The sequence below is a fragment of the Macrotis lagotis genome, chromosome X (assembly GCF_037893015.1).
Source record: "Macrotis lagotis isolate mMagLag1 chromosome X, bilby.v1.9.chrom.fasta, whole genome shotgun sequence".
Taxonomy (NCBI): domain Eukaryota; kingdom Metazoa; phylum Chordata; class Mammalia; order Peramelemorphia; family Peramelidae; genus Macrotis; species Macrotis lagotis.
In genome coordinates, this window is record NC_133666.1 from 490694249 (window position 1) to 490709034 (window position 14786).

Genomic DNA, 14786 nt, shown 5'->3' on the forward strand with positions numbered 1-14786 from the left:
GGACTGGGTTGGGAACAAACTATATAGGCAAAAAAAATGGGTTGCATAGGCAATATCTTGGCCAGTGATAAGCCAGGGATCAGACCCCAAGCCCAACACAAAAAGTTTGGGTCTATACTCGCTATTCTCCAGGAACAGAGCTCAAATAATCAATTGAGAAAAAAAATAAAACTAAAGGAGCACTAACCATAGAAAGGTACAATGCAGATAGAAATGGTAACCAATGACACTTCAAAAGAAAAATGTAGCAAAAATTTTCCTACATGGAAAGTCTCAAAACAGTCTATGAATTAGACTCAAATCCCAAATCTTCCTAGTAGAGCTTAAAAACAATTAAAAAAAAAAACAAAGAAGAGAGGAAGAAAAAATAGAAAAAAGAAATGAGAATTATACAGAAAAATTATGAAAATATGAATAAAGAAATCAACTTATTTAAAAGTAAAAACAATCAACTAAAAAAGAATGAAACTTCAAAAAGTGAAATATACCAACTGTAAAAGGAATGTAATTCATCTAAAACTCAAATCTGTGAACTGGAAAGGGAATATAACTTAGCAAAAAGCAAAATTAGCCAACTGGAAAAGAAAACACAAAAGCTAACTGAAGATAATAGAACCCTAAAAATTAGAATTAGACAAATAGAAGCCCAATGAACATATGTGACACCAAGATTCCATCAAGCAAAGTAAAAAAAAAAATTGAAAAAGATGATGAAAATATAAAGTACCAAGTAGGAAAAGCAAGTGACATGAAAAATAGATCTAGGACTTATAATTTGTGAATTTTTGGTCTACTAGAAAACCAAAAAGAACCTGGAGAAAACTGTCCAAATTGTTGCATCAAGAAAACACAATAGCTGTTGAAAGCAAACACAGAATTTTTCCAGGAAAAACACCCTAGGATAAAAACTCCAATATCATAGTCAAATTCCAGAATTCTCAAATAAAGAAGAAAGCTCTGAAAACATACACATAAACACACACACACACACACACACACACACACACACACACACAAACACACACACACACACTTTAAATACAAAATAGGCACAATCAAAACTATAAGAACTTACCAGCTTCAACATTGAAGGATCAGAGAGCCTAAAATACAGTATTTTGAAGGACAAAGGACTGTGGATTACAGTCAAGAATTTATCACCCTGTAAAATTCAGTACATTCTGTTAGGGGAATAGATAGATATACAAGAAATGGATGACTTCAATATTTTTCGGATCAAAAGACCAGGACTGAACAGAGAAGTGAACCTTCAAATACAAGTCTCAAGAAATACATGGGTAATGGGAAAAATAAAACAATACAAATGTTAGTCAATAACATTAAATTGTAAACAACTCTACAAGGGAAGATAACACTTGTAACTCTTGAGAATCATATTTCTCTTAGAATAGTTAAAGGGTTGAATATAGTAGAAAAGACTGTACTTAGAGGATATGGGTATGGTTGATTCTTGTTACACTATTGAAGGAGTCCAAAATGACACTATATTTGAGACAAATTATTATATTTGAGACAAATGTCTGACTGTGACTAATCAGATCAATAAGAACTCAGAATGCACTAAAACGAGTCATGGAGAAATAGTCCCAGTGAAAAGTTGGGGTGTTTACTCTAAACTTATGTGTCTCTTGTTTACTTTAATCTACTTTAATTCTATCTTGCTTACAGAGCTCAGCACTTTCACTGAAGAAGTCATCCTATGCTGAGCAGTCCTGTGCCAATATCTCCCATACTTTATATTTAATTGTAAAGTTCTTAAGAGAGACAGAGTGTTCCAGTACTTGGAGTACTTAGATGTACTTAGATGCTCTATACTTAATTAAATCAGAAGTGACTTTACAAGATACTTAAAGGTAAAGAGGGTCTGAACATACTTAGAAGGGTTGGATATAAAGAAATTAGAAAATAATCTTATCTTAATGCATACATTAGTTAATGAAGGTTGGTGAGATAAAGGTGGGTGAATGTGAAAAATCATTCATGAGATGATTTGATTTTGCATTGTGCTTTGGATCATAAGGATTGTGTGCTATGGAAGGTATTTGAAAAGGGGGTAAGTTATAAAGTAATTATAATTTGATGTGATTCATGACTCTCAAGAAGTGTATTTCTAATGAGAGAGAAGAGTGGAGTGTACCCAATGAATATAAATGCTATTTATCAAACAATCAAAATATCAATAAACCTATGATGGATTGCAATTTTATTGACAGTACCTTAAAAACAAAAAAATACATAAAAAGAAGTATGAGGCTAGGCATAGTGGATAAACAATATCAGATGAAGATACACAAAGATCTGTTATAGTAGAGGGGAAGAAGGCAGAGTGATTAAATCCTGAGTAAATCCTATTCAATAGATGTGGCCCAGAGAGGGAATAAGATACATTCTCAACTGAGTTTTAAAATCTACCCCACCATAAAGGGAATTGGGTGGGGGGGCGGGAGTGGAAAGGGAAAGAAAAAGAAAGAAGAGACTGATAAAATGGAAAGTTAAGGTGTAAACTGAAAGTTAAAATTTAAAAGAAAGTTAAAGGGGAAAAGGAGCAAAATATTGGTGAGGAAGAAAAAGAAGAATGGAAAATGTGCAAATGGAGTAATAATGTGGAAGGAAATACATGTGGAAGAAGTGATGTGGAAGGAAATAAAGAATAGTAATCTTAATGTGAATAGGATGAACACAGACAAAAATTGGAAGTGGAAAACAGAATGGATTAAAAACTAGAATCCTATAATATGTTATTTATAAGAATTACAAGTGCAAAAGCAAAAGCAAAAATTGATCTCATTTAAAGGGATGATGAAGGAAACTATATCATCTTAAAAGACACCATAGACAATGTATATAATTAGTAATTGTGTGTGTGTATATATATATATATATATATATATATATATATATATATATATATATATATTTATGTATACCAAATGGTATACCATCCAGATTCTTAGAGGAGAGGAGAGGTTGAATGAATTACAAGGAGAAATAGATAGCAAAATATAATAATGGGAGAACTCAAACCTACCTTACTCAGAATTAGATAAATCAAATCAAGAATAAACAAGAAGAAAGTTAAGAAAGTGAATAAAATTTTAGAAAACCTAGATATGATAAACCTCTAGAGAAAATGGAATGAAGAGAGAAACAAATATACCTTTTTTTTCTGCAGTACATTGCATCTCCAACAAAATTGAGAATGTACTAGGACATTAAAAACCCTTAGAATCAAGTGCAGAGGAGAAATAATAAATGCTAACTTTTCAGATAGGATGCAATAAAAATTACATGCAATAAGAGGTCATGGAAAGATAATCCAAAAATTCATTGGCAGCTAAATAACATCTTTAAAGAATGAGTGGATCAAACAGCAAATCATAGAAATAATCAATTATTTTATTCAAGAAAATGATAAAAATAAGACATCTTACCAAAATTTATGGGTTTAGCCAAAGGAGTTTTTAGGGGAAACTTTATATCTATAAATGCTTATATGAATGAAATAGAGAAAGAGGAAATTGACAAATTTTATATACAACTATAAAAAGGAGAAAAAAGAATAAGGTAAATATCCCCACTTAAATACCAAAACTTCTGAAAATCTAGGGAAAGATAAACAAAATTGAAAAAATAAATAAAACTAAGACATGGTTTTATGAAAAATAAGCCAATAAAATAGATAAATCTTTGGATAATCGGATTTTATACAAAAGAAAGAAGAAAATCAAATTTCCAGGATCAAAAATGAGAGATGAACTCACCACCAATGAGGATGAAATGAAAGAGATAATTCAGAGCAATTTTGCCCAACTTTATGCAAATTTAATAACCTGAATGAAAGGGGTTAATATTTATAAAAATGTAAACTGTCTTAATTAACAGAAAAGAAAATGAAATTTCTAAATAAACTCATTTCAGATAAAAGATTGCAAGTACAGATGGTTTTACAGGAGAATCTTAAACATTTTTTATTGATTTTTTCCCCAAATACATGTCATGAAAATTTTTCAACATTCATCACATATGCCTAGCAAATTTTTAAGTTATATAATTTCCTCTGACCTTCCCTTCCCACTTTCCTCTCCTCAGTGAAGTGTAATATATATATATATACCCATTTGTTTTAAGCATCTTTACAGATTAGTCTTTTTTGTATGAGGAATTAGGATTAAGGGAAAGAAATGCATAAGAGATTTTTTTTAAAAAGTGAATGTAGTGATCATCTGATTCTGAAGAATTTTTTTTTTGTTCTTTTCTTCATTTTGATGGGGATAGCCTTTTTCATGGGTAGTCTAATATGGCTGTTGTAGCTCCCTGAACTGCTGAGATCAGCTGCATCCATCAGGTTTGATTATCTCACAATATTTTTGTTAATGTGGACAATGTTCTCTTGGTTCTGTTCCCTTCATTCAGCATTCAGATCCTGTAATTCACTGCATGCCTTTCTATAGTCTATTTATTGAACAATAGTATTCCATAGTATTTATGTACCCTAACTTGTTTAACCATTCCCCAATTGATGGACATTCCCTCAATTTCCAATTCTTTGTCATTACCAATAGAACTGCTATGGATATTTTGGAAACGTGGAACTTTTCATATTTTTTATGATTTCTTATATATATATATATATATATATATATATATATATATATATATATATGTCTAGAATAGAAATTTCTTGGTCAGAGGGTATGAACAGTTTTATTGCTCTTTAGGCATAGTTCCATATTGTTCTCCAGAATGATTGGATCACTGCACAACTCCACCAGCAATGAATTAATGTTCCAGTCCTCCTTCAGCCTCTCCAACATTGATCATTTTCCCTTTTTGTCATTTGAGCTAATCTGATAGGTGTGAGAGGATACATCATATTTGTTTTAATTTGCATTTCTCTAATCAATAATGATTTGAAACATTTTTCATAGGATTACATATAGCTTTAATTTCTTCATTTGAATATTGTCTATTCATATGCTTTGACCATTTATTAACTGGGGAATAACTTGCATCCTTACAAATTTGATGCATATTCTAGAAATGAGACCTTTATCAGAACTTCTAGTTGTGAAGATTGCTTCCCAGCTTTCTGATTTTCCTTTAATTGTGGCAGCATTGATTTTATTAGTGCAAAATCTTTTTAGTTTAATATAATCAAAATCATTCCTTTTAGAGTTTACAAAGTACTTCTTGGTCATAGATATCTCCCATTTTCATAGATCAGATAGAGAGAATATTTCATGGTCTATTTATTTTTCTATGGTGTTGCCCTCTATTGCTAAATCCTCTCCCATTTTGAACTTATTTTGGTTTATGCTATGAGATGTGAGTCTATGCCCAGTTTTTGCCATACTATTTTTCAGTTTTCCTAACAATGTTTGTCAAATGCTGAGTTCTTATCCGAGAAGCTAATATCTTTGGGTTTGTCAAACAGTAGATTACTCTGGCCATTTACTGCTGTTTGTTTTGAACCTATTCTAATCCACTTATCTATTACTCTAATTCTTAACCAGTACCAGGCAGTTTTGGTGACTGTCACTTAACTGTATAGTTTTAGATCTGGTAGAGTTAGATCACTCTCCTTTACATATTTTTTTCATCAGTTCCCTTGCTATTCTTTTGTTGCTCCAACTCATTAAAAAATTATTTGGTAGATTGATTGGTATGGCACTGAATAAATAATTTAATTTGGGTAGAATTGACATTTTTATTAGCTTGACCAATTCTATTAAACATTTAAGAAACAATTAATTCCAACTCTACCTAAACTATTTTTAAAAAATGAAGAAAAAGTTCTGTCAAACTACTTTTATATCCTTTATAAACATACATGGTGCTGAAACTTAAATAAGGAAGAGTAAAAACAGACAGAAAATTATCTACCAAACTCCCTAATGAACATTGATACAAAGATCTGAAACAAAAAACTTAAACAAAGAGATTATAAATTATTACTGGAATAATACATAATGAGGTAAGAGTTATGCTAGGTAGGGAAGGATGGTTCAATAATAGTACATATTGAACATATGATTCAATAGAAATCAAAAATGATTTTGACAAAATGCATCTATTCCCATTAGAACATGAGAGACTCTAGTAATAAATGGAGTTTTTCTTAAAATAATAAGCAATATCTATCTAAAATATCATCAGTAAACGAAAAACATTTCCAGTTAGTTCAGGGGTTGTTATCACCATTACTATTAAATATAGTATTATAAATGCTAGCTTTAGCAATAAAAGAAGAAAAAAATTAAAGGAATTAGAAATGGCTATGAGTAAGTAAAGCTTTCACCATTTTCAGATGATATGAACTTAGAGTACCCTGGATAATGATCTTAAAAAAGTACTTGAAACAATTAATTCCAGATAATAAAGCAAGACATAAAGCAAACCCACATCAGTATTTCTAAATATGAATGAAAAAGTACAAGACCAAGAGATAGAAAGAGCAATTCCATTTACAGTAACTGCATATAATATAAAATACTTGGGAGACAAACTCAGAAGCTATATGAATATAATTCTGAAACTCTGTTCATATACATAATGTCACATCTAAACAATTGGTAAAACATCAATTGTTCAAGGTTTGGCCACACTATTATAATAAAAATAAAAATCATACTCCAATTTTTTTTGTCAGTGCATACCAATCAAACTACTAAATACTTATGTTTATAGAGCTAAAAATAGTAGCAAATTTCATCTGGAGCAACAAAAGTTCAAAAATATCAAGGAAACTGATGAAAAAAATATAATGGAAGGTGGCCTAACCATACCAGGTCTAAAACTATACTTTAAAGCAGCAGTCATAAAACCTCTCAGGTTCTAGTTAAGATTAGAGTAATAGACCAGTAGACTAGGATGGTACAAAAAATAGTAGTTAATGACTATAATAATCTTCAGATATTAGCTTCTGGGATATTTGACAAAAACTGCTGAGAAAACTGGAAAACAGTGTGGTCAAAATTAGGTCCAGATTCACATCTCATATCCTATACCAAAATATGGTCAAAATGGTTACAGGATTTAGAAAAACCATTGATCAATTAAGAGAGCAAGAAATACTCTATCTGGCTGGATTTATGGGAAGAGGACAAAATTATGACGAAATAAAAAACAGAGTACATTAGATATTGCAAAATGGATGATTTTGATAAATTTAACTGAAAAAGTTTTTTTCACTAATAACACCAACACTTCCAAGATCAATTGGGAAACAATTTTTACAACTAAGGACTCTGATAAAGATCTCATTTCTAAAATATATAGAGAATTAAATCAAATCTATCAGTTTAGAAGTCATTCCCTAATTGAAAATAATCTAAGGATATGAACACTGTTTTCAAATGAAGAAATCAAGGCTATGTATAATCCTATGTGAAAATGCTCCAAATCATTATTGATTAGTGAAATGCAAAATAAAACAACTATGAGATACCACCTCACACTTATCAGATTGATGAAGGTAACAAAAAAGGAAAGCAAGCAATGTTGGAGAAGCTGTGCAGGATTTGGGACATTAGTGCATTGTTGCTTGAATTGTGAACTGATTCAACCATTCTGGAGAGCATTATGGAACTATGTTCAAAGAAGAAAAAAAAAAACTGATCATACCCTTTTAACCAGTAATACCTACACTAGGCTTGAATCCAAAAGAAATAAAAAAAAAAACTGAGAAAAGTTCCATATTTTCTAAAATATTTGTAGCAGCTTTTTTTTGACATTTCAAAGGATTGGAAATTGAGGAGATGTCCATTCAATCAGGGAATTTCTGAAGATGTTTTATTATAAATATTTTGGAGTACTATTGTTCTATAAGAAAGCATGAATAGTCAGACTATAGAGAAGCATGGGAAGAATTACACAAACCTATGCTGAGCAAAGAAAGCAAAACCAATAGGAAATTAACAACAACATTTTGAGTTGACCAACTTTGATGGATGCAGCTCCTCTTTAGAGTTCAGAGATTTAGGACAATCCTGGGAGACCTGTTATGTATAATACCTTCCACATTCAGAGGAAAACAAAAAAAGAAAAACAGAGAAAAAGACACAAAATTTGAACAAAAAGTTCCCTTTTTAAAACCTCGTGTATTCATTCCTCTCCCATGGTTTTTTTCCTTCTCCCTTAGTCCTAACTCCTCTTCTACAAAATGATTAATTTTTAAACATATTAAGCACAAATGAACATATACTACTTCTACTAGACTGTTCTCTCCTGAGGGGATGGAGGTGGGAAGGGAGGGAGGTAGAAAAATGTGTATTAAATATGCAAATGAATGAATGTTGAAAAGCTTTCATAATATGTAATTGGAAAAATATAATAAAATATAAAAAAATAAAGTAGGGGCCTGAAATCTGAAGATCTTACTGCATGTACTGTCCTGGATATTGACTGTATGATCTTGAGTAACGAACAGTCTCCTTAATCATAAGAAGTGTAAAAAAATGTGGCCTCATCTATAAAATGAGAGAGTTAAATTAGGTTTCCTTTGAGGTTCATTTCGGCTCTTGATAGATGATTCTATGATTCATGAGCCTATGAATCCACCTTTAAGTTTACCTCTCAAAAGAAACATAAATTCAAAATACTCAGCAATATCACATTCAAAATCAAGTAGCTTCAGGTGAAGCAAAATAATCACAAAATGTTTTAAGAGGTAGTTAGCTAGAATTAAGATGATACAATAATGTGCTGCAACTAGCATAAAAAAGAAAATTTTGTAATATGATATTCCAAAAAAGGGCAACTTTATAATTAAAGAATATGTTCAAATTTGGCCTCAGACACGTTCTTTCAGCATCATACTGAATTTTTACAAAAGTTAACTATGATTTAGACCGTGGAAATATAACAAATACAGTCAAAAATGGTAAATAATTCCATTTTAGAACATAGTGTAATAGATATAGTAATCAGTCAAGAAACAGAAATAAATAAATAACAAAACCACCAAGAAAAGGACAAGGAATAAATATTAAGTTTTTTAAGTGTCAGATGGGCAGCTAAGTGGTACAATTAGTAGTTTTCATCAGGTCCCCAATAATTTTTAGCTGTGTGACCTGGGTAAGTCACTTAAGTCTGTTTGTCTCAGTTTCTTCATTTAGAATATGACCTGGAAAAGGAAACGATGAACTATTCTCTGTATTTTCTAGAAAAGTCCTAAATGGGGTCATAAACAGTTGGGCATTGCTGAAACAACTGAACATCATTCCAAAAAGCAAAATATAAATTTATAAAATGGTTTACAAAAAAGAATATCTTGCAAAACTGATTAAACAATACAAGAAGGGAACATTTTTAAATGAAAACTCTAGAGAATTCTTTTTTTTTTAGGTTTTTGCAAGGCAAATGGGGTTAAGTGGCTTGCCCAAGGCCACACAGCTAGGTAATTATTAAACGTCTGAAACTAGATTTGAACCAGGTACTCCTGACTCCATGGCTGTTGCTTTATCCACTATGCCACCTAGCTGCCCCTCTGGAGAATTACTGAGCAAAATCTTTGAGATTTAAATACAAGAGTCAAGACATCTACAAAAGGTCTTTTCATCTGAGTGACTGGAAAGAAGCTGATGATGATAATTTAAGAAATTATGTTTTAAAAAAGGGTACCAAAAGTAATAAAGAGAGATATGTCTTACAATAAGATATAGTTTTAGTATGTTAGCTTTGTAAGAGTTTAAAGGGGAAATGAAAAGGAATACATGAGGGGAAAAATAAAAAGTGGAAATACTTTCTCTTAATTGAAGGTTCATCGGAAAAGTGTATAAATCTGGAGGAGTGGGAGGATCAGCATCTCATGAACCATGATCTTACAGGACCTAGTCAAAGAAAAACTGATTATACATACATACATACACAGAGTTTGTTACAGAATACATGAAATCCAAGAAAGAAACAATCTAGGGCAGCAAGGTAAAAGAAGAGTTTAAGATGAAGTGAAGAACTGAATAGAGAATAATAATAACAAAAACAAACTCTAACTTTGGAGAGTAAATGAAATTGGGAATTAAAAGAAAAGAAATGAGGCCTAAAAAACCAGTAATCAGGGTTTAAGGTTGACCAAAAAAAGTGAAGGGGGGCTGCATAAATGTAGATCTGATTAACATTTTCTTCTTTCATGTTAAGAAGAGGATGTAAGGCAACAAGACAAAGGGGGAAAAAACTCTTTGGAAGTATAATAAATGGAAAAGCACAGTAGCTTTCTGTGAAAGTTGACTGTGAAAGTAATCGAATGAGCTCACACTTTGAATGGAAGGGCAAGAAAATAAATTACAAGGCATAATTGAACAATGTATTGTTTCCAAAATCCACTTGTGATAATGATTCACATGGTGTTCAATTGAGGGCGTTAGAGCAAAATTTATTATTTTGGGGGAATATTTTTAAAAAGCATTAAGCAGCAATCATAATCTCATCCAAAGAAACAATAAAAAATAAGCATGGTAAAAGAGATAAGGAAGGAAAGTACAATAAACTTAATGACACATTGGATAATGTTATATAAACATTTAATATATTCACTAACAGTTAAGAATCTAAGTTCATATGAAAACATCAATTGTACCATAGAAAGAAATAAAAAGAAAATCCATATTACTGTAAAATCTTTATGTGCTCTTTCATACTTTATCAAATTCAATAAAAAGATAAATGATAAGACATCAAATAACAAATAAGTATTGAATGTCAATTTTAAGTCAGGTTTTTATGGGCCATTGGAAAAATTGTATACAAAGAATGAAGCAATACCTACTCTTAGTTTGCTAACATTATATTGGGGAATCACAAGTGTGCATGTGTTTATGTGCATATGTGTACTTATACACCCATTAAACTAATGAATAATGTATATACAAAATTTATAAAGAATTACTGTTAGAATAATAAATATAAAGTATTTAAATAGTTAAATAGTTAAATACTAGGTAATCAGCATCAAAAAATTTTCACATATATGAAGATAAGAATTAGATTAGTTATGAGGGGAGGTACATCCCACATATGAAGGAGAAAATTAATATTATCATGTAAAATGATATAGTTAAATATGATAAATTGACTAGAATTCAAATTCTGGAACTGGAGTTAGATTTAAGTTAAAATCTGACCCTAATTTATTAGTTGTGAGGCTCTGGATAAGCCAAAGTTTATCTGAGTCAGTTTCCTCATGTAAAATAGGATGGCATTAGCACTTACTTCCCAGAAAAGTGAGATAATAATTGCAAAGTGTTTTGCAGAGTTTAATTTACTATAGAAATGGTTCCTATAATTTATTAACATTTTTACAATATAATATTTTTTTCTTTGAGATTCAAAGTGATGTCACTTTGTTTGCTATTTTGTTAATTTTCTTTTATGCTCTCATTTAAATTAAGCTGGATAAAGGTTTATATTTTTATTCATTTCAGAGAATTCTAATTTAGTTTCATTTATCATTTCTATTTTTCCTTTCTGCTTTATCTATTTTCCCTCTAATTTTTAAATTTATCTTCCTCTAAGTTTATTTTAGGTTAGTTTATTTTTGCATACCGTTTTTTAAAAAGGCATATTAATTTTATTCTTATTGTCTTGATTTACTATGCTAATATGGACAGTCTACCAGACCAGGTCATTAAACTGAATTGCTTCCATTTAAATTGTCTTAAGGAGAAGTAAGCAGATACTGAGGTCCTTTCTCAACTTAACCTGCCTAGCATTCCAACATTGTTACAGAGAATGCAACTATTATGGGTTGGATATGTTAGAATGCTAGACATATGCTTGCAAAAACACTGTTTTATAGTGATCTCACACAGGACAAGTGCTCACAATGGCATAAGAACAAGCGATATTGAGACACCCTGAAGGTCTCATTGAAGTAATTCATAACTGATTATACAGCATGGGAGACACTGGCACAGAACCACCCAGCATGGCATGCCCTCGTCAGTGAGAGGGCTGTGCTCTATGAGGAAGGCAGAATTGAAGCAACTCAAAGGAAATGTACCAGAATTGTTTAGAATAACCATCCCAGGTGTTCATATGGAATATTTGTGCCTAAACTGTGGTAGAGAATTTTGAGCTCATATTTGTCTGATCATGACATATCCTTTATCAAAGTCCCAGATAAAGTTATTTCCTCTGTCAATTGAGTTTTGAACCTTCTATGCAGCTTAATCTCAGATTTTTTTTTTTGCTGAGACTGAAGAATCTTAGTTGATTTGTCTAGTCACAAGGGACCACCCTATCACAAGAAAAATTTAAATTCAAGTATTCAACACTCTAAGGCCTAATTTCTGTTGTTCTTAATATTATGAAGAGAAAGCCTAATAATCACAGTAATCATATTCTGAGTCTCAGTTTACTCAACCATTTATGTTTTGTGTTCATTGAATGTTTAACACACTGAAAAGTGACTAGTTTTATTAGGGAACAGTATTTCCAATTTAAAACAACCAAAACAGAGTTAACAGGGTCTAAATACTTTCTTGAAAGTATCAAAATCTTCACATGAGTTACTAATTACTACCCTAAGGAACATGTTTAAAAGAAATGTTTTTTCTCAAATGCAGAGTGAGGAATTCTGATGTCTGACTTCATTGTGTTCCAGCATGAGGGAGGAAAAGTAGGGCTGAGCTATGACAAAGAAGAGAGATTCAGAATATAGACTTAAGTCTATGGGAATCTCAGAATAGAAGAAAATTTGCTAGAAAAATTCCTGAGGAAAAGTCAGCTTTCCTACAACTTCCTCTCTTTATTTCCTGTGTCAATCTGATGACCTTAAAATATATCATGTTTTTATTTCTCAAATATTTCCTTTAAATATATATCTTCCCTCAACCACAAGATTTCTGGGATTAACTAGAAAAAGATATAAATGTATCATTAGGCATATGGCCCAACCACTATCTAAATAAAGCATTTTCCTAATTAAAATTCCTAATTGGAATGTTTGTTACTGAACTCACCTTTTCATATAATTCCTTCTGTACTTGAAATAACATATAATTCTCATTAATCAGTTGATAAATTGTCAAAGGAGATGAATAAGGCAATTACCAGTTGAAGAAATTAAGGTTATCTATAGTTATATGAAAAAATGCTCCAAATCATTATTGATCAGATAAATGCAAATTGAAACAACTCATTACTGTAATATTGGCTAATATGACAGAAAAGAGAAATGATAAATATTGGAAGGGATATGAGAAAACTGAGGCACTAAAGCACTACTGGTGAAGGTTTGAACTCATCCAACCATTTTGGAGAGCAACTTGAAACTATTAGCAAAGTGCAACCAAACTTTGCATACCCTTTGATCCATGAATACCCACTACTAAATCTGTATCTCAAAAAGTTCACAAAAAAGGGAAAAAGACTCACATGTAAAAGTATACTCATAGAAGCTCTTTTTGTGGTGGCAAAGACTTGGAAACTTAGGGGATGCCTAACTACTGGGGAATGGTTGAAGAAGTTATGATATATGAATGCAATGGAATATTATTTCCTATAAAGTGATAAGCACGCAGTTCAGAAAAATAAAAATACTTACATGAACTGATGCTGTGGGAAGTGAGCAGAACCAAGAGATAATATACTTTGAGAGCAACATTGGGTGATGATCAATTCTGATAAATTTAGCTCTTCCCAGTGATCAAAGATAATTCTAAAAGACCTCCAACGACAAATGCCATCCACATTCAGAGAAAGAACTATGGAATCTGAATGCTATTCAAAGCATATTGTTTTAACTTTTATATCTTTCACCTGGTTTTTCCTTTTTGTTTTTTTTTGTTTTTTTTTTTTTTAGATTTTTCAAGGCAATGGGGTTAAGTTACTTGCCCAAGGCCACACAGCTAGGTAATTAAGTGTGTGAGGCCGGATTTGAACTCAGGTACTCCTGACTCCCAAACCACTGCTCTATCCACTACAGGAACTAGCCACCCCTCCTTTTTGTTTTGATTCTTTTCTCACAGAGTGTCTAAGATGGATTGTAATATTGTTCTCCATGTACAACCCATATCAGATTATTTACTGTCCTGGGGTGTGGGAGGAAAGGGTGAAAGGGACAAAACTTTGCAAAAATGAATGTTGAAAATTATCTTTGAAAATAACAATTTAATAATTCAATTCAAATAATATATAGTGAATTATTATAATAGGGTGTTATGTCTATTTAAATGATATTGTAGTACTAAATGACTTCTAAGTTTTCTTAAATTGGTAGATCTATAACTCAATAATCAATAGAGGGAAGAGTTTGCTTTTTGAAGAAAGCTGAGATGAATTTGAATCAATTGAATTTGATAAATAATATTCAGAGCAAACATTATGCAAAGAACTATTCTGAAATTCTTATGAAAATACAAAGATAAATAGGAAATAGGTCCTCAAGTCACTCATAGCATAACAATGGAGTTAAGATTAATACAAGATAACAAAGACAAAATAGAAACCCAGTACATAGAAAGGGAAGAAATAAAATGCTTTAAAAGTTAAAAGTTAAGAGGGCAAAGAAGTGATATCAGGTATATCATGAACTATGAAATGAAGGAAGTGTTTCTTGAATTAATGGCAAAGTATAGAAGAGTTTCCTTAGCAATCTATTTCATAAATTTGGAAATTACTTTCATGAATTTTCTTAGATGAAATAATAGGACCACACATAATGTAATAGAACTGATCTTTGATATCCAGATTTTAAAGACAAGGATCTGAGGTTGAACAAGGTGAAATATGATCATCAAGATCACATTTACCTTGAGAGGTAGATA